Below are 22,332 nucleotides of genomic sequence, written 5' to 3'. Positions count from 1 at the left end.
TATCAGATCTGGCATCCTTCTGCAGTCAGGGTCTTCTCCCTCACTGTTTCTGCATTTGCTCTACTCATCTCAGGAAGGCACAGAAGTCTCAGAACTGGTTTGTTCCTTTGTCCAAGCATGTAGGTCTGATAGGCTTAAAACAAAATTTCATAGGCCATGGCCAGGTTGCTCTGTTGGTTGAAGCACCATACCATGCACCAAAAGGTTGCAGGTTTGATTCCTGGTCAGTGCATATACCTAGGTTGTAGGTTCGACACCTGGTCAGGGTTTGTGTGGGAGGCAACGATCTCTTTCTCTCTCTTTCTCTCTCTCTCCCTCCTTCCCTCCCTTCTTCTCTATCTAAAGTCAATAAATATATCCTCCGGTGAAGATTTTAAAAGTTGCATAGGCCTGTTTAAAAACTCAAGGCTGCAAGAGGACACTAACATAATTTCAGAATACAGCTGTTGCCTCAGTTTCTCTTAGGAGGGTAGATTCTTGGAGACAAACCCCAAAACAACTTGAAAAGATAGATGAAGATGAGAGCAAATAAAAGTAGTCTTTTGTTAGCATCTCCCCATGCATATACACTTAGCCAAAGGTTATTCCAATCTTCTATTTTAAAAAAATGAACTACACGATCAGATCTTACAGTCTCTCCTTGAGAACCCTGAGAAATGATCCACCTTATTCTCAAAGCCCACAGTTGCCAAGTTCTTGCATATTTTCATGGCCTCATTTCAAGTTTCCCAATGCAATTAAGGATATTGTAATAGATAAGAACCACAGTATTCTGTCAAATGGTCATTTCCTAACTTGACTAAGGAAATCCAGTCACCCATCCTGGGAGCCTTGCTGTCATCTGCCAACCATCACAAACATTTGTCCCTGGCCCTATCTTTCTTTGCAGCAATCACAACCTACAACTGTATTCAACATCACAAGATGGGAAAATCACAAGAAAAGCAATATGCAGAAGAAACATATCTGTCACAGATTCGAAAACTCTTCCAGAAATGCTAAAGATGTAATTTTCCTACTGGAATTCTATTTTTTTTGTGTTAAACATACATTCTAATTAATTGAGACCAACAGACAAGAAATTTCCTTAAACTGTAGTACTACCAGTGCAAACACTATTATGTGGGTATGCTAGTGAGTCACAAATTCTAGCTATTATGGGAAGAGCACTCTATGAAAGTCAGGCCATTTTTGTCATTTTTTTTTTTTTTTAAATTGTACAATATGTAAGTCTCTTCAAGGATTCATTTTTAAGCCTACCGTAAGTTGGTAAGATATCACTTACAGTACCATACGAGTGCTCGCTGCTTAATCTGTGGTGTTTGAACACACTCTAAATTATGGCTTCGTCAAAGATGCACAGTCCAGCCAAAGGCCAGTTGGTGGTGGGGTGGGGGAGGAGTAAGGAGCCAGGAGAAAAGCAGCAGAAGTAACCCATCTATAGTCATTTGTTTTTATTTAAGTTGATTTTAATGTCAGAGCTTACTTATGCTTTTTAAACTATATAACATTTCAAAGAGACTGGCTCAATTTTCAAGTCAAACAGCAGATAATGGCATCAGGGATGCCTGCAACCACAAAGGAAATATACATAAAGAGGACCTAAGGAATGTAAGATAAATGTTTGCATAAGCACCCAGATAGAAACGAGATTTCAAGTGATCCCCTTAACTACCTGGAACTTGCTCAACACTATGTATTTTTAGGACACTATCTAGTCATTAAAATCACACCATATTACTATTATCTCTGTGATACATACTCATCAGTTAATAAGAAACCGAAATATTAAGTAACTTGCTGTAGGCTACACAGCAAGACAGTACAAAGATACGAATGGCCCTGTTCAAAGGTGAATAAAATATTTTGCTCACTTCAGGAGCGCGGAGTTCATTAACTTTCCAAGATTTTGAAACCGGGGTTCTGAGAGCCTAAAGAAAGTCTGGTTTTGAATAAAGCTGTGTGAGGCAAAAGCATGGTCTGCCTCATTTACTACTGTCTCATCAGCGCCCAGCATAATGTCAGCTCATTGCATAAAATAAAAAATGAATGAATCACGAATCAATCAAAAACAAATGGAGATTTTTGACCTACAGAAACTTGGTGAACATATTCAGTTAGAGTTTTAAGGAAGAATCTAGGAGAACGTGTTCTCTAGTTTGGGTTTTCCCTCCTCCGTACATTCTTGTTTTTGTTGTTGTTTTGTGGCTGGCTTGAAAGGGGAGGGGAGGAGAACAGTTCTGAAAGGACAGTACATATGAGAAAAAGGATACGTTGCAAACGAATGAAAAGCCTTGAGACTTGATAACCAGACTTTACCGTGTAACCTCTGAAAAGGGGCGAGCCTTCTGAGCTTCAGGCTCTGGAAGACCCGGCAACCAGGCTACTCCAAGAAGAATCAGCAGAGTGAAGAGTAATTGGGAGCCATTGGGCCTGAGACAGCCAAGCTCTTTCAGCACATTACTCTGATTGAATCTCAGGTCGTTTTGTATAGAAACTATGAGAATAGTAAGCTCATTTTAAAGATGACTGACCGAACTGCCTTTACCATCAGTTTTCCTGGTTGTGGGCAAAAGAGAGGCTAGAGAGCCCGGTCCTATGTGGAGATGGGCTAGAGGTAGAAGCAGGGAGAAGGGGGATGAAGATGAAAATGGATGAGCCCAAAATAAAACTGTGGCACTGAGGAGAATAAAGGAGAGGGCGCTTGTCTAAAGACATTTGGAGGGCAGTCACGGAACCCTTTGAGAGTCTGATGAAAACCCAAAAATGTACTTATAAAAAATCCTGCATGTTACTTCAGTTTCAAGCAGTTTCTTTCAGCCATCCTTGAAAGAAACCCGACTTCTGCACTGGATGTCTACACAGACCCCTTCATCTCTAACAGCAATGATCCTATAAAATATATATTTTAGCACTGGCTGGTATGGCTCAGTGGATTGGAGTGCTGGCTTGAGAACAAAAGGGCTACCAGTTCTATTCCCAGTCAGGGCACAAGCCTGGGTTGTGGGCCAGGTCCCCAGTTGGGGATATATGAGAGGCAGCCAATCAATGTTTCTCCCCCTCTCTTTCTCCCTCCCTTCTCCTCTAAAAATAAATAAATAAAATCTTTAAAATATATACATATATATTTTTTAACCTGATGGCATTTCTGAGATGTCTTTAAGTCATGCACATCACAACATGTTATTCCTCTTACAATGCCAGCACAACAATATTTTTCTGTCTTAAATTTGCTTGCCAAAGCAAAGTCTGAAGGTTTTCTAAACATAATTAATCTATAGAAATAAGAGGCCAAATATGTCAAAATTTCTAAGTCATCATCAAGTGGTGACTGAGAGTAGAGAGGCTATTGCTAGATGGCTCAAGTCGAAACCCTGGTGTACCCACTATGTGACTTTGGATAACTTACTTCTCTATGCCTCCCTCTCCTCATCTGTACAATAGAAATAATAATAGAACTCATTTCAAGGACTAAATGAGTTCTGATTACTCAACTTGTTCATACCTGTCAAACACTTAGAACAATGTCTAATATATTTTGAATTCTCAGTACATGATAGATTGAGCACCATCATCATTGTTTTGCTGTGTTTGTAATAATTGCCTGAGCTGTTTTCAGGGCAAGATCTGTCTGAGGAGCTCTGGTTCACCTCTCGGCAAACATTTTTTCATGGCTCAGTGTGTTCTACCCGCAAAGCTGCTCCAAAGCACTCTAGACTGGCCAGCTACAAATTCCTTCAGTCTCATCTAAAAATTAGGGTTTGAGTGCCATACTCACTAGCCCCAGTCTATAAGCTTCCATGAAGTCTGACTTGGAGCAAGCTGTGATTGCAATAATCATGGCCTTGCCCATGCCATCCTATGGCAACACCCATGAGTCTAATTCGTGTCAGTTTAGCCACCCCATGTATCACTTTAAAAACACAGAGTAAATAAGCTTGGTACATTTTTAAGTGCATGCAGTAATTACTGCTCTGCTACCTACTTTACATTAGAGCAGTTTTAGTTAGTTAGTGGGATTTAAGGACAGCCCAGAATTCATTTCACAGTTGGAAGGATAACATAATGTTGAACACTCAGAAGGTGTAAGACACTGTGAATATTGTCTTCACTCTAATAGCCCCAACCCCTGCAACCGAAGCACGTGACCAAAGCATTAAGTCATTTTCTGAAATCCTGCTGTTACTAGCTGACTCCACAAACAGGCACTTAGCAGTATTCTCCCTGGGCTTGCCACTCTGTGGTTGTAAATAGACACCAATCGAAGCTATATTAACTCTTTCAGATATAACCCCCATTCCTGCCACTGAACAGAAAGTATAAAAGCAGCAATTTACTAAATGGTTTTGAATTTTTCTCAACTCTATTCTTGGAAAATGATGGTAAGGCTTAAAGGATTTCAAAGAAAAGGAGTATGAAAAAACTATAACACTCATAATTCATGTTAGTTATAAGAGCAAATACTGATTCTATGCAAACTATGTAGCAAAAAGTGCATGTGTGCTATTGTAAAAATAACTACATGAAAGGCTTTATGACTAGAGAGGCCAAATGGCTCTAGCTGGATAATTAATTTGCTCAATGACATTTTTCTCCAAACCAAAATTGTCAATTCCAATCTTATCACTCTTTTAGGTATGAATAAAGTATTAACCATGGCATTCAATTCTAAGTGACATAGACGACTTATTGGCAATTGTGAAAATTATCAGAATATAATCAAATGCTCAGTAATTATATATAAGCTATAAAATAAATTAGTAGGACAAGAGCAGACAAACATTCTTATGGGAAATCAAAAATTGCTTTCATGATTGTCATTACCTCTTCCTGAATGTTACACTTGAATCCTTAGAAATAATTACATTCCAGATTTCTGATTTCCAGCTCCTTAATTTGGCCAATTTGTGGTGTTTGAAAGACCTCCATTTAGCATCTTTAAAATTTTGTTAGAATGATTTTACAGTCTCTCCTAGTTCCTTAATAAAGTCATTCTAGGAGGTCAGTCATCTGATCTTACAGTAAGTAAGCACTTCCTCCAGACTCAATAGAGGTTATTTATCAGTAATCTTTGTGGTCTTTCAATCTTTTTTTATAGGAGTTTTTAATCCCTAGTAACTTTTGATCACAATGAGACCTAGAAAAACTTCAAATAGAAGAGTAGTTTATCTCAATTTAAAATAGACTTTTAAATAGCCAAATTTTGTGGGTTTTAATTGATTTTTCCCATCTTCCCTCAAGATATCACTATAAAACAAACAACTAAAAAGCATCTAATGACAACATAAGAGAATTTTAGACTATTGCTAGTTACTCTGAACAGATTTTATACCTGACTAGTATTCCAAAGTCAAATCATTAGAACTGCTCACAAATATAGTGGTTTCCTTTCAGACTTAATTTTCCCTAAAATATTATCATATTCTAGTTATCGCTATAGTAAGCATATGTTTTTAAGATGAAACAACACATGAATTCAAAAATAATACTGCTTGTAGAAAAAAGGATGTTGAAATACTTCATTTTCCCTGTGCTCAGTACATAGTTTTTATTCAGTGAGATTTCTTAAACAAAGTAGATCTTTTTAACATGGATATATCTAGGTAATATCATATGACACACTACCCTCTAGCTACATATTGCTTTAATTAATTTTAGGACATTATTATGACTTACACAAACTACACAGTTAAGTAAACAGTCTCCACAGAGTCCACCCTCAATTCAGACACAAGCCACAAGTTTGAGGTCCCCAGGGCCTACCTTACTTGAGACCAGCTAGCTATACATTTGGGGATTCTCATGATCACCCTCATGTTTGACAATTTATTAGAACAACTCATAGAATTCAAGAAAGCACTATACTTATAATCACATTTTTTTATAATAAAAGGATAAAAATTAGAATCAGCCAAAAGGAAAAGATGCAGGGAGGAATCTGGGAGGAGTACAAACAAGGAGCTTCTGGTGAGCATCTCCTGTGGAGTCCTGGATGATGCTACCTCCTCTGGCTACAGTGGGTGATGATGCAGAGTACTGCCAATTGGAAAGCTCACCTGAGCCTTAAGAGTCCTGAGTTTTTGTTCACCGCATACTGCCTGTGTGGCTGATCTTTAGTCACCAGCCCCTCCTGGAGACTCAGGCTAATATCTTTATTAGTCCTCAAGAAGTTGGAACAGATATGGCATATTCCAAAGACTCCATCATAAATCACATTGTTAGACTGTCCTGTGGCAAAAGCCTCCAGGCAAACAAAGACACTCTTATCAGACAGGATATTCCAGAGGCCAAGGGCAAAAGCCAGATCTTTGTGTAAAGTTAATTCTTTGCTATATAGATAGACATCATTATTTCCTAATGGAATGTTGGATAGTGGATAGGAAAAGGAGGCTAGAATAAGGACTTGCAAACAAATATTCCCCAATATGCAAGAAGAATTACAAGCACAGGGTATCATAACCAGTTTTAGTCAAAGTTCAAATTAAAAACCATAAAAAATGAGAAGTAGAAAAAGCAATTAAAAATTGTTTAAAAAATAAAGCATATGATTAAAATTAAAGGAGTTAATGGGAAGTGATCCCAAAAAGATAAAATTAAGTGGTAAGTCAAAAATACTTCCTTAAACCAAAATTAATTTTATTTAGCAGCTATCAATTAATTTTTTCAGATCACACACTTTGTGAGGTATTTATAATACTCATCAATATGAAAATAGAGTTTCAGGTCACTAAGGAGAAAGAAAATGAGTTTTAAAAGCTCAGGAATAACTTAATAAATGAAAAGATATACCATATTCTTGGAAAGAAACACTCAATATTATGAATCTCTCTATTCATTATGTCAATCTATAAAAGAAATTAAATTCCATTTATAATTCCATTAAACTTTATTATGAACTTAATAAATGAATCTAGTATTTTTTTCCTAAAGGAACCAGGAAATCTGTGAAAGATTAGAATTATGAGAAGGAATAGAGTATGTTGATAGCAAATCAAATGGTATCATGAAAATATAGTAATACATTCTAATGTCTGCCTTATAAAATTCTATAAATTTTGCATGATTTATTTTTATGGAGCATGAATTCACATTAAAATAAAAGTATCAATAGAGACAATTCTTTAGAATAAAAATCTGTGTCCAATATTTGAAATTTTGCCCTACTAATTAATTATTAGGAATAAATAAGCTCTACAGAATTAGTCATTTATTTTTCTTAAAAAATAATTCTTACTTGCCTTCTGCATTTTATAGTATACAATTTCTGTATAGAAGCAGCTATTTCTTATGTATGAAATATGTTCCCTCATTTTATATATTGATATATATAAATATATAAAATTATCTTTCCAGACCCACCTTAAGCTTTCCTCTTCTACAAAATTCTGGTCTCTCCCTCACACTGTGCAGCATCAGCCACTACCTTCTTTATTTATCCCAGTGAATTCCACATGTGATTATATATAACATAATAACATATGTTATTGTGATGCAAGGGATATACCATAGTTAATGGAGAAAATGTAAATTGTGGCTGTTCTTTTGGAAAGCAATTGGCAGCATCTATTAGATTTTTAAATTTTGATGCAATTATATCACTTCAATCTTTAAATCTGACAGAGCTTATATAAACTTTATACACTCAAGCATGTTAAAAAATGTTCTAACAGCAAAAACTGGAAATAAGTTGGTTTTCCAATATAACAAAGGTTAAGTTTCCATATAAATTTTATAGATCACCACCATGGAATATTATGCAACTATTAAAGTTATACTTCCCACAGTTACCTAGAGGGATTTACATGAAAATATGATAAATGAAAAAATGAGAAATAAATATAATATTATCCAGTAGTCCCTTTCTTATTGCGGTTCACTTATTGCAGCCTCACGGTATCACGAGATTTTTAAACATATTATATTTAATTATTTATCACGGATTTTTCGCTATATCGCGGGATTTTGCTGTACTGTATACATATGTTGTTAAAGTTACATAGGTTTAAGAGTGTAGAATATGTTTAAGAACATAAGTAGTATTTATAAAAGTGTGAAAAAGTTTATTAAGGGAGTGAGAAAGTTTAATAAAGGACTGGGAATGGTTTGTAAATGTGTAGGAAGGGTTTATAAAGCCTCAAAAATATATAAATACTAAAATAAATGTAAGGTTCTTACTTCGCGGATTTTCACCTATCGCGGGGGGTTGGTGTCTAGAATGTAATATCCGTGACAAGTGAGGGAATACTGTATTTGTAAAGCAAATTAATGACAAATGACAAATCACAAGTGACAAAAATATATCAGTGTTCATATATGTACATTTCCTATGAATACATACGGATAGAGAAAATACTGAGCACTATACAGCCGATGGTTAACATGTTACCAGAAAAAAAGGGAAAGTCACATGGGAAAGGGGAAAGTCAGACAGACAAATAAACAAAATAAAGACTGCACTTAAAATAATCTAATTATATAGTGGACAGCACTGATAAATTTTCCATTGTCAAATCAACCTTTAGTTCCTGTTAAAAGTAATAATATACTATTATACAGAACCAAATCCAGTTTGTTAATATTTTATTAGTTGTACATCTTTTTTCATAAGTGAGACTGATTTATAATAGTGTTGGCCAACTGAAATATATTGTGAGCCACATACATAATTTAAATTTTTAGTAACCATTAAAACAAAACTAAGCAAGTGAAAAAAATTAAACAGTATATTTAATCTAATAAACTAAATGTTATATAAACATAATATGTCAACATGTATTCAATAAAAAATTAATGTTTTCATTTTTTATCCTAAGTCTAAATCTGCATGTATTTTACATTAGTGCCTATCTCAATGCAGATGTTAATAGTCCATCAGAAACACTTACCTATGTTTAGATTTCATAAAATTTGTGGTTGAAAGGTAGTTTGCAAGTCATTGCAAACATATTTAAAATTGTTCAATAAGTGAATTAGTGTCAATTTTTAAAATTTAATTTAATCAAAATTAGAGAAAATTTAAAATTCACTTCCTCTGTAGTACTGGTCACATTTCAAGTACTTAGTATACATACTGAGGAGGATCACACAAGTCTCCATACTTATTTTATCACCTTATTCTGTTGGAATATCAAGGTTATGCTAGTCTCACAAAACTCATTTGTAGTTTTACCTCTTTCCCTGTCTATGAAACAATTTACACAAGATTATTAGTATCTATTTCTTGAAAAATGTTTCAAAACTCCTGTAAATATTCAAGGCTAGTGTCTTTTTTTGAGGGGAGAGGGTCAGGGATGGGGAGAAAAATGTTATTAACTGTCAATTCAGATTTTATAAGGTTATTGTTTATATGAATTTTCTATTATTAAATCAATATCAGTCATTAGTGACTGTGGTTTTAGTTTGCAAAATTCTATGTATAACTATTAGTGTGCTTTAAATGTCCATGCCCTTATTTAGTTTTTGTTACTTTTCCTATTCCCCTATGATGTTATCAAGTTTTCACTGAATTTTTAATAGGGGTGGGGGGGTGAGTGAGAGAGAGAGATCTGTTATTATGTTATTTGGTACATGAAGATTTATAACTATCATATTGTCCTTGTTATAATTTTCCTCTCTGTTTATAAATTTGTATTTGCTTGTAACATTTACATGATATTATCAGTAGGATTTAACCACGGTCCCACTACATTTAGCTTTTTAAAATTATCACTTTTTTCAACCAAAGCACCTAATGTTGTATAAATAAATTTTGATCATTTATATTTTGTGTAATGAGTAGCATATTGCTTTTATTTTTCAATTTTACTATGTGATTATTACTTTATTTTGTTCTTTATTTCTTTTCATTTTTTTAATTTTTACTCTTCTCTAACTCTTACCTTTCCTTCTCAAAAATTGTATGTGTATATATGTGTGCATATTTTTGTGTGTGCATTTACTGATAAGATGATTTATGTATCATTTCTAACCCAGATACTAATACTCTATTATTCTAACTTTTAGTATTTCAACATTTAATATAATCTTTTATTTTTGTTTTATGTAAAAGGTCTCAACATATTTGAATTATTTACTTTTATTCATACTTCACTTTTAGTTTAAATCACTATTGTCTTCTTTTATAATTATTTCACTATTAATAAAATTTCATGATCACTCATCATTCATTTACTAATAAAAGGAATAATATTTTACCTAGAGCCAAATAATCATTAAATTGCTGAAATAAATTATATTTTTTATGGTGTATTATTCTTTAAACACATTGCAGAATTTTTTTTTTTCAAAACAGAAATAACTTTGAAAGTGAACACAGTATACTTTTCCTGCCTCCCTGGAGTTAGGTTTACTTTGTGACTGAATTCTGGTGGGTGGAAATAGAGTCATATCACTCGTAGGCCTGCTCCCTAAAGCCTTTCATACAATTCTCCAATGCTCTCTGTTTTCCATTGACTTCTATTCTCTGCTTAATGGCGGCAGAGAATCAGATGAAGATCTTTCATGCTTTAAAAAAGAGATGAAGAGGCTACTGGATGGGAGTAGCCTATATCCATAAATGAGTAAAATAGAGCCCTCCCTCACTTCTTTGTATTGAATGGTACAGTAAGATCTTTTATTGTTATGTACAAGGAATTTTGTAGTTGTTTTTTTATAGCCTTACCCTACTTGACAATCCAGGCTTTACTGAGTAACTAAACACAGAAAACTGAATCAAGGAAAAAATGTTCAAAGCTATACACTGAATAAACATATCATGTGTATTGATAAATAATGCAATACTCATACTTTCAGAAAGCATACTGTATGAGTAGCAATTTAGGGGGCAAATAATGATAAATCATCAGACTTGATGCACATTGTTAACAAAGACATAATAAAAATACTTGGTTCTTCCTACTAATTATCTCCAAATGGAAAAAAAAGTTATTTCTCTTATATTTTTTTTAAAGTGAGGGGTGAGAAGAGGAAAAGAAGAAGAAATGAAGACATGAATCAGCATTTTAGGAAATAAGTTTACAGCCAACATGAATTACAGCAGTTCTATATTTAGATCAAATGAACACCTGTCTGGAAGATTTCTACCACCATGCTCACATCTCCTACCATATGAGAACTCTGTTATTGTTTCTGCCATATTGACTAATAGTTTTTTAGTTTTACCATTCCCAATAGGGATTATAGATCTCCTGCTCCCCTTTCCTAAATTCCAGCAATTCCTATATATTTTATATTCTAAATAATTCTCAATCTGTCCATTTCTCTCAGCCTGTTCAATGTACCATTTTTCATCTGGAACCACTAAAGTCCCTTCAATTCTTTATTTTATGTTCTAGCTAGCATGGTCTTTTCAAACTGGAAATCTGATAACTATATCAGATCATGTTACCCTGGCTTTCTCACATGGGTTCCTCAACCCTTGTGAAGCTTCCTATTGCTGTTTAGATAAAGACAACATTTTCCAACCAGTTCATTTTTTCATTTTTACATGGATTTATTTGTTTGTTTTTAATAGTGTTTTTCCCTGAAAAAAAGCTAGAATGTGCTTCTCTTTTCTTTTCACCCAGATGTTAACTCCTTCAGATATTAACTTAATCATCACTTTCTCAAGGAAGCTTCTCCTGACCTTCACAGCCAGTTCAAATTCCCCCAATGAATCAATGCACAGTATGGGCCAAAGCAGTCATTTTACATGTGCTTAGAGATTATTTGATCTGTATCTGTAAGCCTGTTGGACTGTAAGCTTTATGAGGAAACAGACTCTCTCTGTCTCTCTCTTTTCTGTGTGTGGCAGTGTTCATATATTTGTGATTGGTGCCTAGTACCTGGTGGTTAAGCAATAAATGCTAATTGAATGAATGAGTGTATACTAATTCTTGATTCTGAAATTATCCAGGGATTATCTATAATCCTGGATATAGCCTATAGTTCAAAAGACTGAAAGTAACAAAAAGAAAGGAGGAAAGAAGACCATGTTGATCAAAGCATAGCTTAGCTTGGCTCTCATAATCAAGATTCCAAATCTTCTCACTATTTCACCACCTAGTATCATCAAAGAGGTTCAGTTCTCACAGCTTCTCATCCAACATTCAGTTACACATCTTATTTGCAAGCCCCTGATACATTTAATGTCCTTTTAAACGTATGTGAATACTACTTGAATTCTTCATCTACAGAAAAAGTCACTACATTATTTTGTCTTTTCCTGCAGATTTTAAGTGAGAAAAACATAATCCCGAGGTACTGCTTCACACTATCTTCTACAAAACTGCACAAAGTACATTTTGCGATCACTCTTTTAATGAGGAAACAAAATCCAGATACTTTAAATAAACTGCATAAATCCATTCAGTTAGTGAGAGATAATTTCGCTTAAATCCAATGACTACTTTTCACTAAACTGCTGTTACACAACCTCTGGAGTCTCCCCCAAAACTGAAGATGCTTGTCTCACAGGTGCAATGGTAGAGGAAAAGCAAAGGGACTTTTCTATCAAGAAAAAAAATAATGAATAAGATTCTCCACTGAAGAAACAAATAATGGCAAAGAAAAAAATCTTAGAAGATTTATGTGACAAGAGGCTAATTAGAACCTATTCCCACATTTTGCTTCCCTGCACCCACCTTCTAAGAGACTCAAATCACACAAGTTACCCCTCATAGCTTGAATTCTGGCAGGTGTCTAGTAGAGAAAGGTGTGTTCTTATTATCTCAAGGGAGATCTCTAAACACATTTTCCTTTTAAAATATAATTATTCACAGTGATTAAGGTCTTGAGTTATTTGAAAAGATAATCAGGCATAGAATATTGAGTCAAAACGATTTTTGTCTCATCCTGAAAATGCAACTATCATGTAAAACATTTTATCTGTTGAAAAGTACAGCCACCTTTTAAAATATTTGTTAATTAAAAACACAACCCATTAGAAACTTCAACATGTGTTTCAGATCTAAAAATATTTGAAAACCAGAGCCAGAACCCCTGGTTAAGGTGCAGCTCTGACAAACACTTTATAATTCTTAGCCCATAATAAGATCATTAGTAATAATGGCATTATTTCTTTGGGAACTTTCACTCGGAAAACTTTTGTAGTAGTTAAAATATCCTAAGTTCTTGTAATCTTCAAAAGCACCTTCTTTTCTAAAACCAGTATACTGAACAAAACACTATGAAGTAGAAAGTTTTTAATATTAATGTATCTTAAGGACATAAAGATAAAATTAACCCGCATTTACTTAATTTTTACCTCTGGCCTTTTCCTACAAGCAGTTAAACCACAGAAGATATGAAATCTTCTTACAAAGCCATCCTTGATTTTTAAAGTCTTTTAAGAAAAGCTAAGAGGCAAAACAAACCAATTGCGTCGTTTCTGGCCAGCTGAGCAGTGATAACCAGAGGATTGTCATTAATCATCGACAAATTACAAAAAAATCACCATGCCAAATCAAAGGTAAAATCAATTACAGTTACAATTAAAGTACTCAAACATCAAATTTGAAGTCCCTGCAGTTAATAGACAGCCTAATATGACTTTATAAGGAATTCAAGCATAGAGTTTTCCATAATACTAAAAGAGAAAACTAGGTTTAAGAAAGGATATAAAGCAATAATTTGTATGGTAAGTTGGGGGGGGGGGATCTCCTATGGTACTAAAGTTGAGAGTTACTTGATCCACTGTGTTATCATCAATTATTTAATAGAAAGTAGCAGTGAGTACATATCGATTACAGTGCTTTTGCTGCAATCAAATTTTTGTGACGAAAACCCCATGCATTCTGTCTTGATGTTGGCATCCAGCACCAAGACTCAACACATAATAACAGTTTGCAAAGTTATAGGACTAAAGGACAGTCTTATCGCTTCATGCTGTCAGCTGCATGGTTGAACTCTTTTCTGACCCTCAGATGAAATCACCCAATTGAGTTAACCAGAGAAGTACAGTATTTTACAGACCTGTATGTTTTCCCAGATGAGTTTTATTGTCATTCACATTTCTCCTACAGTCAACGAACACGAAGATTTCTTCTAAGATTTTGAAAGAAGGGAAATCTTTCCCCAATGAGGTCAGTAGAGAGGGGAGGTGCTTGCTGTGCTCCCCTGGTTGTTTAGGAGCAGGTTAGGAACATTCATATCCACTTTATCATAGCTGAAAGGTGCTGCCATGTTTCTTCCACTTAATCTACCCTATGTAAGCATTTTCTAAAAGAAATAAAATTCTAATAGCATTTGGTGAGATTATCACATAGATCTTGTAAGAAAATCAAAATAGCTGTATTTTACTTCCAGTCTTATTACTGGTTGAGTGACTGATCCTGGATTAGTCATTTAACCTTTCTTCTTGTAAAATTTTTTATCTCTAAAATGGAAAAAAAAAGGATTATTTCTATGTATTATGCAGGGAAGTTGAACATGTACTTCATTCTGTCAAAATGATCTTAAGATAACAATTGAAAAATACTGTATAAACCAAATGTATAATACATGTAAACTTACTTGAATATATCAGTAATATAACAGTATTAAATTTCCAAATAATCAATAGGCATTAGTTACATATGACTCAAAAATTCTTCCTGGCTTCTAAAAAGGATTTTTTTTTGTTTTGTTTTGTTTTTTTATAGTTTAATGTATTTTAATAGCAAACTTACAGGAACAGCACAGAAGACAGACAACATTAAAAACATGTACTTGCATGTAGGACAACTCAGTTAGAAAAGTATAGCGAATGGATGGAATCTACTCTATGATAAAAATGCTACAAACACCATTTAGTTGCCATCAATAAGAAATTTACTCGTTTAAAAAAAAAATCTAAATGCTGGCATTGTCCAGAAAATTTTAACAGGTTTATTTATATTGTTATAACGTTGAACTGCTGGAACTTGTTCACTGAAACATCTTGACTTGCATTAATGCTTTATGTCCCCGCATTTATATTTAAAAAATTCACACACAAATGAAAATGGAAAAACTGCCAATACCTGATTTCTGTCCCCAATTTTCCACTTGCAATCATATACTTAGGTACCTTTTGACCCCATGGAAAAAAAATATCTAACGTTCAGAACTACCAATAACAGGAAGAAGAGAATTTTTTTAAAGAATGAAATGTTTCCCATCATAGTGGACTCTTAAGCACGTTCTCCACGTATGCGGCATGCTAGCTGGATGTCTTTTGGCATAATTGTTACATGTTTGGCATGGATAGCACACAGGTTGGTGTCTTCAAAAGGCCAACCAGATAGGCTTCATTTGCTTCCTGCAAAGCACCAATAGCTGCACTCTGGAAGCGCAGATATGTTTTGAAGTCCTGAGTAATTTCTTGCACCAGACGCTGGAAGGGAAGTTTTCGAATCAGAAGTTCAGTGGACTTCTGATAACGTCTAACTTCACGGAGTGCCACAGTACCAGGCCTGTAACGATGAGGTTTCTTCACCCTTCCAGTAGAGGGTGCACTCTTGCGAGCGGCTTTGGTAGCCAGTTGCTTCCGCGGTGCTTTACCACTGGTGGATTTGTGGGCAGTCTGCATTGTACGAGCCATGGTAGAGAGACCTCTTTAGTTAACCCCCTTTTCCTTCAGCTGGAGCTCTGTGAGCTGAAGGAGGCGCTGGCATTAGAGAGCAATGGCAGCTGCAAACACAATTTTTGTTGTTGTTTTAACTCATTTTGCACCTCAGAAACTCATTCCATGGATAAAATTCCTTTTAAAAGACAAGTCCATCCTCAGATTTGGCAGACTGAGAATTTAGCAATGATTTTGATATTCTCAGTCTACCCACTACATCATTGACTCCATCTATCCAGTATGTGCAGATCTCCATACCCCCTCATCTCTGTTCACCCACTGTAACAGCAATTTCACTGTCTAAGTGATGAGTCTCCCCATTTTGCACCAGTTCTCATTTCTTTTTAAACTACTCATGAGAAGAGAATATGGTTGAAAATGTCTCAAATAGCAGCAGAAGTAAAGGTCAAGCTTATCTCTGTCCTTATCAAAAAGAAGCCCATTCAGCCACATTCTGAATTAAATGTACTGGATGGAATTCGGTTGGGTTCCATGGCACGCATAGCTTAGGTATTTTACACATATGAACTCACTGAAGTAACTAACATTTTTCTAATCATATCACAGATGACAACACTAAAGCTCCTAGAGGTCAAAGTCCTGTACAAGGTCCTTCACCTCATAAGTGCCAGAGATGTACATGGAGCTCAAGTCTGACTAACTTTCAAACTAATTTTTGTTCTTATACATGAACATTTCTCATAGTAAGAATGAGAAATAATCACTTTTAGGTTTCTACTAGGAAATATTAATTGTGGTTGGTTTAAATTAATTCTCAAGATCTTTCTATACTTAGAAAAGACCTGGTACCAATTTGAAATTTATTTATGTGATTAGATTGGGCATAAAATTATCTCCCTACACAGCCTTTCAAACAGATGGTGTGGTGGGGGGTAACATAAAATAACATCTCAGTTGTTTAAGAGATCTTGATTGGCTCTAAGTGCCAGACATAGGGGATAGATGATAGATTAGTAAGCAAAGCAGAGAAAGATCTTGGCCCTCATAAGGCTTACATTCTAACAGTGAAAGAGAAAAATAATAAACATAATAAATGTGTAAATTGCATATGTGTTTAAAAAATGGTAGGTGCTATAGAATAAGGAAAAATAGAGCAAGGTAAAGAGGACTGGGAGTAGAAGGAGAGTAAGGGGGAAAGGGTATGACCCAGTGCTTGGGCCAGAGGCAGTGAGGGGAGGGTAGTAGGAGGTAAAGTCACAGAAGAAGCAGGGAGAGGCAGAGGTAGCATAAGGGCCCACAGACTTTGGCTTTTACTGTTAATGAAGTAGGACATCATTTCAGGGCTTTGATCAGAAAAGTGATGTAATACGACTTACATTTTTAATGATTATTCTTGATGTGTTGAGAATCAATGGAAGGGAAGGAAAAGCAACACAGGGAGAACAGATACGAAAACGGGCAAGAGGCTATTGCAACAGTCCAGGAGACAGGTGATAGTAGCTAAAGTCAGAAGGTAGCAGTAGAGGTGTTAAAAGGTACTTGGATTTTGAAGTACTGCCAATAGACTTCCTGATGAATTGTATATGGAACGTGAAGAGAAAAAAAAAAAACTTAGAAAATGAGTTCAGGGTTTGGCCTGATCAATAGGAAAGATGAGTGCCATGAACTGAGATGGGTGCTGGCAGTTCTGGAGTATAAATCAGAGGTCAGTTTGGGGGGTTAAATTTAACATCCAAAAGGAGAGATTAAATGGGGTTGTTTACATAAAAGTCAGGAGTTGTGAAGAGAGAACTGGGTTGGAGATAAAAATTTCTGAGTTAATCAGCCTATAGGTGGTATTTGAAACCATGAGCCTCAGCAAATTCATGAAGGGAGAGAGGGAAGATAAAAAAGAGGAATAAAATTGTCATTATACTGATAGTAAGCAGATTGCCTACTTTTGATAGAGATTTAAAGCAAGTTTTGTTTTGTTTTTTATGAAATGAGATGAAAGTTTAGTGATTGGGAGCTCTATATGTGACTACTTCAAATTTTCTTTTGGGGTAAAAACCTTCAGTTACTCTTGTTTAATGTTTTATCACCTCCTAACTGAAAACTCCAGCTCTCTTACAAACTTTAAGTCAACACCAATGAGCTAATAATGTGTGAGCACCACTCTAAGAGTAAAAATACAAAAAGCACATTTCCAAAGCTCAGATCTCTATTTCATGATGCTATTAATATCCAATGCAAGTCTGACTAGTAGTTTAGCTTCTCTGCCTATAAAGAAAAATTCTATAAGAAGCTGAAATATAATCAAATTGAATTTTAAAGAATACCGTTTTACTTTCCAGTATAGGGAAATAAAATAATGGTGATTTAAACATCTTAATATAAAAAAACCAAAACCACTAAACATGCAAATTGAAAGTAAAATGTAAAGTAAATGCCAATACCTTACTTTTTTTCTTTGACAAGCACTTTCTCACATGTTTATTTATTTACTTAATAATTTATGTTTGTTTGTTTGTTTGTTTATTTATTTATTTATTTATTTAGAGCGAGGGGAAAGGAGAAAGAGAGGGAGAGAAACATCACTGTGTGGTTGCCTCTCACTCACGCCCCCAACTGGGGACCTGACATACAACCTAGTAATGTGCCCTAACTGGGAATCGAACCAGTGACACTTGGCTCGCAGGCCGACACTCAATCCACTGAGCCACAGCAGCCAGGAGTTCTCCCATATTTATTTTTAATGTCAGACTATGCATGGAACTAAGACTTTTATTCTAAACCTCTAGAGTTTGCCTAGGAAAGTAATTATGCAGGTTATTTGTCAGAAACGGAACGCATAGCTTTAGGAAGTTAAATTCACATACGGAATTTAGTTACATAGATTTATGGCCCAGTCTGCTCCCCACCCGCATCTTTGCGGGGTCAGTCATCACTACAAACCAATTCTGGGTCCTTTTTCCTTTAAGTATCAGAGGTAAGAGTCGGGAAAAATTATCAAACCCAGTAAAAGTAAAGATGTGAGGAAACAGATCTACAAGTATAGAGCTGGTAGTTATATAAGCTGATTCAGGCTTTGTGGAGAGCAAGTTGGCAGCGAGGCCCTGGGCCTTGCTACCTCTGGTCCCACAGTGCTCCTAGCTTCTTCCCCTCAGCTGGCTCCCACCCTCTTGAGCTGATTTCTCCTTTCTCTGGATTAGAAGGTTCATTGGATAGAATGGAAATACGTAGAATCCAATTTGTCTTCCCACCAAGTCCTAATTTTTCAAACTCCAAGCTATTTATTTTTTTCTAATTCCCATGCATAGATTTGTTTTCTTTGATAAGTAACTATATGTCTGTCAGGGTCCCTGCAGGAAACAGATGGCACATAGAAACTTGATGATTTGAGGAGAGTTTGATAAAGGAACTATTTAGAAACCACATGAGCTGTGGTCTTGTGGAGTAACTAATATCCATGCCTCACATGTTCTTCCTGCCCTTTTACCTCTTGCCAGTGCTTCCTTTTGGCTAAAACAACCTGAAATCAGAGAGAAGGAAGCCCACTGATGTCAAACAAATGGGTTAACTGCTCAGACAAGACTGGCTACGTCATTTGCAGCAACCAGTGCAAAACGAAAAGGCAGGCCCTCTTTTTGGAAAATTCGTTAAAATTTCAAGGCAGTGACAACAGACTGTTAAACCAAATGTGGGGGCCTTCTGAGCATGGGACCCTGTGGGACTGCATTGGTCACATGCTCATAAAGTCAGTCCATTCCCAGGATTCACAGAAGAATGCATAAGGACATAGTGGAAACTGAAAAGCAAATGAAGAAATACAGCACATATTGTTACCTTAGTTAGGTTACTTACATATTCTAAATCACAGTTTACTTGTCTATAAAGTGGGCATCACAATAATAGTTCATATTGTTATTCTGAGGATTAAATGACATGGTCCATGCAATTTGCTCAGGCCAGTGCTGTCAAAGAAAAGTTGTCAACAAAAGTCAGCTACTACTTTTAATATTAACATTACTTAGTTAACATCAATATGCAGAGAAATATATTCACACGTAGTTGCATTTGTATAAGTTATTCAATTTCCATCATTTTAAGAAAATTCCAAATTTGGCTTTTTTTTTTTCTGGGAAATTTTTGTATTTACTAAATTTTTAACAATCCCTAAATGTATGGCTGGAAAATATACAGTCAGCTAAAATAAAAAATACTTTTCTGTCATTAGGGCCATCTTTTTAAAACTGAAGATCCTAATGTGTCATAAAGTATTTTAAGCTTTTCTATCTGGTGGCTGAAATCTGGATAAACCTGCCCTCTCCCGTCACTTACCAAGATTCTCTGTGTGAGATCTAGAAAAACTTCTCTCTACAGCACACTTTTCTATCCCTTCAGCCCAGCTGACCTCCTCTTCTGGCCATTCTCAAGATCTCAGTTTTATATCATGCACCTTCCACAGGGAATGAGTCTGGCCGTGTGTGTCCTTGGATGTGCAATGGAAAGCACACCGATTTTGAAGCCAGACAGACCTCAATTAGAACTCCTGTTCTGCTGATTACTAGTTGTTTAAGTATAGACTGAACTTCCTGTTATTCATCTGTAACACAGGAATTCTTGAGAACCAAATTCTTTAATTATATTGAGCACAAAACCTGACACATAGAGAAACTTGTAAACTAGTGAGTTAATTAGTTGCTTTCTTCTTTCTTCCTTTCTTTATTTCAGTCTCACTTTCTTACATTGTTTTAAATTCCTAGAGGGAACAGTAATTTGCCTTATATAAGTGACCTTGTTCCATTCAACCTAGATTTTCAAGACAGGCTGTTTTCACAACAGTCATATATGAACAAATGTAGATAGAATAATTTTTTTGTCTTTATTAAACACAGTGGAAAAAAAGGGACATAAAATAATGTTGAATTGGTAATAAGGAGCGAAGGTCAATGTTTTTATTTCTGCTACTAACTGTGTGGCATTTGGCAAGTTCAGTTCAGGTAAATTCTTAGGAATTACTTATTGACATAAAATTCAATTTATGAACTGATTTTTATCCTAGGAGGTCCTGCTTAGCTATTTCCCCCGATTAAAAAAAAATGATTTATGAGAAAATATAATTTTTTTTTCTAGGACAGGTATCACACACACACAAAAATCTATTGTCATAGTAAACCTTAGTTCACCAAGTTCACTCTGTTATAACTCAAATTAGTCATAATTAGCCAAAATTATTAAGAAACAAATCTGCATAGCAAAGTGCTCAGAAGAACCAAAAGTTTGGCCTCTTTAGTCAAAAGTTAAACTTTTTATATTTTATTTTCTAAAAATTACATTTATGATTACACATGATTTAATCTCTTCTAGATGCCTCAAGCTGTGATAGCAAGTATCAGTGATTGTACTGTGCTAAGTACACGTGTTCCTGGGAAATATAAGACCACTAGGTCTTTTTGTCCTGTGTGAAAGGGCCCAAGCAATTAGTTTTGGGGGGTGTATGAATATGTTTGGGAGAAAAGGTGTCTCCTATCTTGCTGCCCATACTATCTCCTCACTCTGTGTGTCTGCTTATAGCAATGACACTTCAAAACTTGTAAGACTCCCAAGAGTAAAGTATCCAGGCTGTAGTACTACATATTTATCAACTTCGGCTGTTTTTCAATTGCTTCCTTTCTGGTTCTGAGACCATATGCTGAAGATTTAAGTTTTGGATATACTATGCTACAGCTAAATTAAATTAATTTTAATTACTTTACTCTACATCCCAAAGGTTATATTTTATTTTTAAAATTAAAATAAAACTAAGAAACATCTCAAGTTTATATTAAAATGCTTAAATTCTGCTAAGTCACCAGTTTAGTCCTAACATATCACTTCTCTTCAATTTAGGTCTCTGAATAATAAATGAAATACTTTTTAAAAGACTGTAAAAAAAAAAACCAACGAAATTATAAAGCATGAAAATAAATATACCCATATATTGATTTATCTATTACTATACTTTACTTTTACTGTATCCCACACAGTAACTAATATTACTTTAGAATTCACAGCTGAAACAGGGGCATTTTCTGTCTTGTTGAAGCCTCCTAGAAGAAAGAACAACATGCTTTTATGTACTATCTGATTTTGAAAATGGTGGGTTATAAGAATTTTCCATTATTATGGTTCTTTTTCCCTTTTCTTTTTCCTAGCAGTGTTATAGTAGACCTAATACATTACACCTGATTCTTTTTTGCTGTTGTGATTCAAGGTCACTCCATAAATAATTTGCATTGCTGGCATACAAAAAGTTGAAGGTGGTTGCTGTCACCTTGAATAATTTTGCGCATTTGTCTTTCTTCAAAAAAAAAAAAAAAAAGTGAAATAGCAGTGACTTTGTTTTGCATGACTCTACGAAAGATTAATACTGTACTCTGAAATTCTTGAGAAACCCATTTTCTAAAATGATTTTGTCTTGTTACAACACAGAAAACAGCAAGAATCTTCACACTACACAGTAGACGCAGATGGACAGACATAAGAAAGGAGCACTTGACCTTGGCAGCGGAGCATGGGCACTTCCAAGGGGAGGTCAAAAAGACAGATGGCTAATTCAACTTCTTGTCTAAGAAACATGTGCAGGGGGCTTTATGTAAGAGGCTACTTTTGTTTTTAAGCACTTCAAATTCTTCTCAAACCTCTCTTAAACATTTACACAGCTATTTTCATTTTATCTACTCTGACTCAGTTCTGATTGCATTTTTACCTAAGAGATAATATAAACTTGACAGTTTCATGCTCAACCCAGAATCTTTGTGTACACTGGCTCCTCTTCAGAGCTCCAT

General features: G+C 35.0%; 1 pseudogene; it reads right to left on the bottom strand.

Annotated features, from left to right (window-relative positions):
• Nucleotides 1-15,094: 15,094 nt before the first annotated feature.
• On the bottom strand, nucleotides 15,095-15,538 carry LOC150007228 (histone H3.3A-like; annotated as a pseudogene).
• Between the last annotated feature and the right edge of the window lie 6,794 nt (nucleotides 15,539-22,332).

Source organism: Furipterus horrens, unplaced genomic scaffold (genome assembly GCF_987537825.1).
Source record: "Furipterus horrens unplaced genomic scaffold, mFurHor1.1.pri manual_scaffold_6, whole genome shotgun sequence".
NCBI classification, from domain to species: domain Eukaryota; kingdom Metazoa; phylum Chordata; class Mammalia; order Chiroptera; family Furipteridae; genus Furipterus; species Furipterus horrens.
This window is presented reverse-complemented; position numbering and strand designations above follow the sequence as displayed.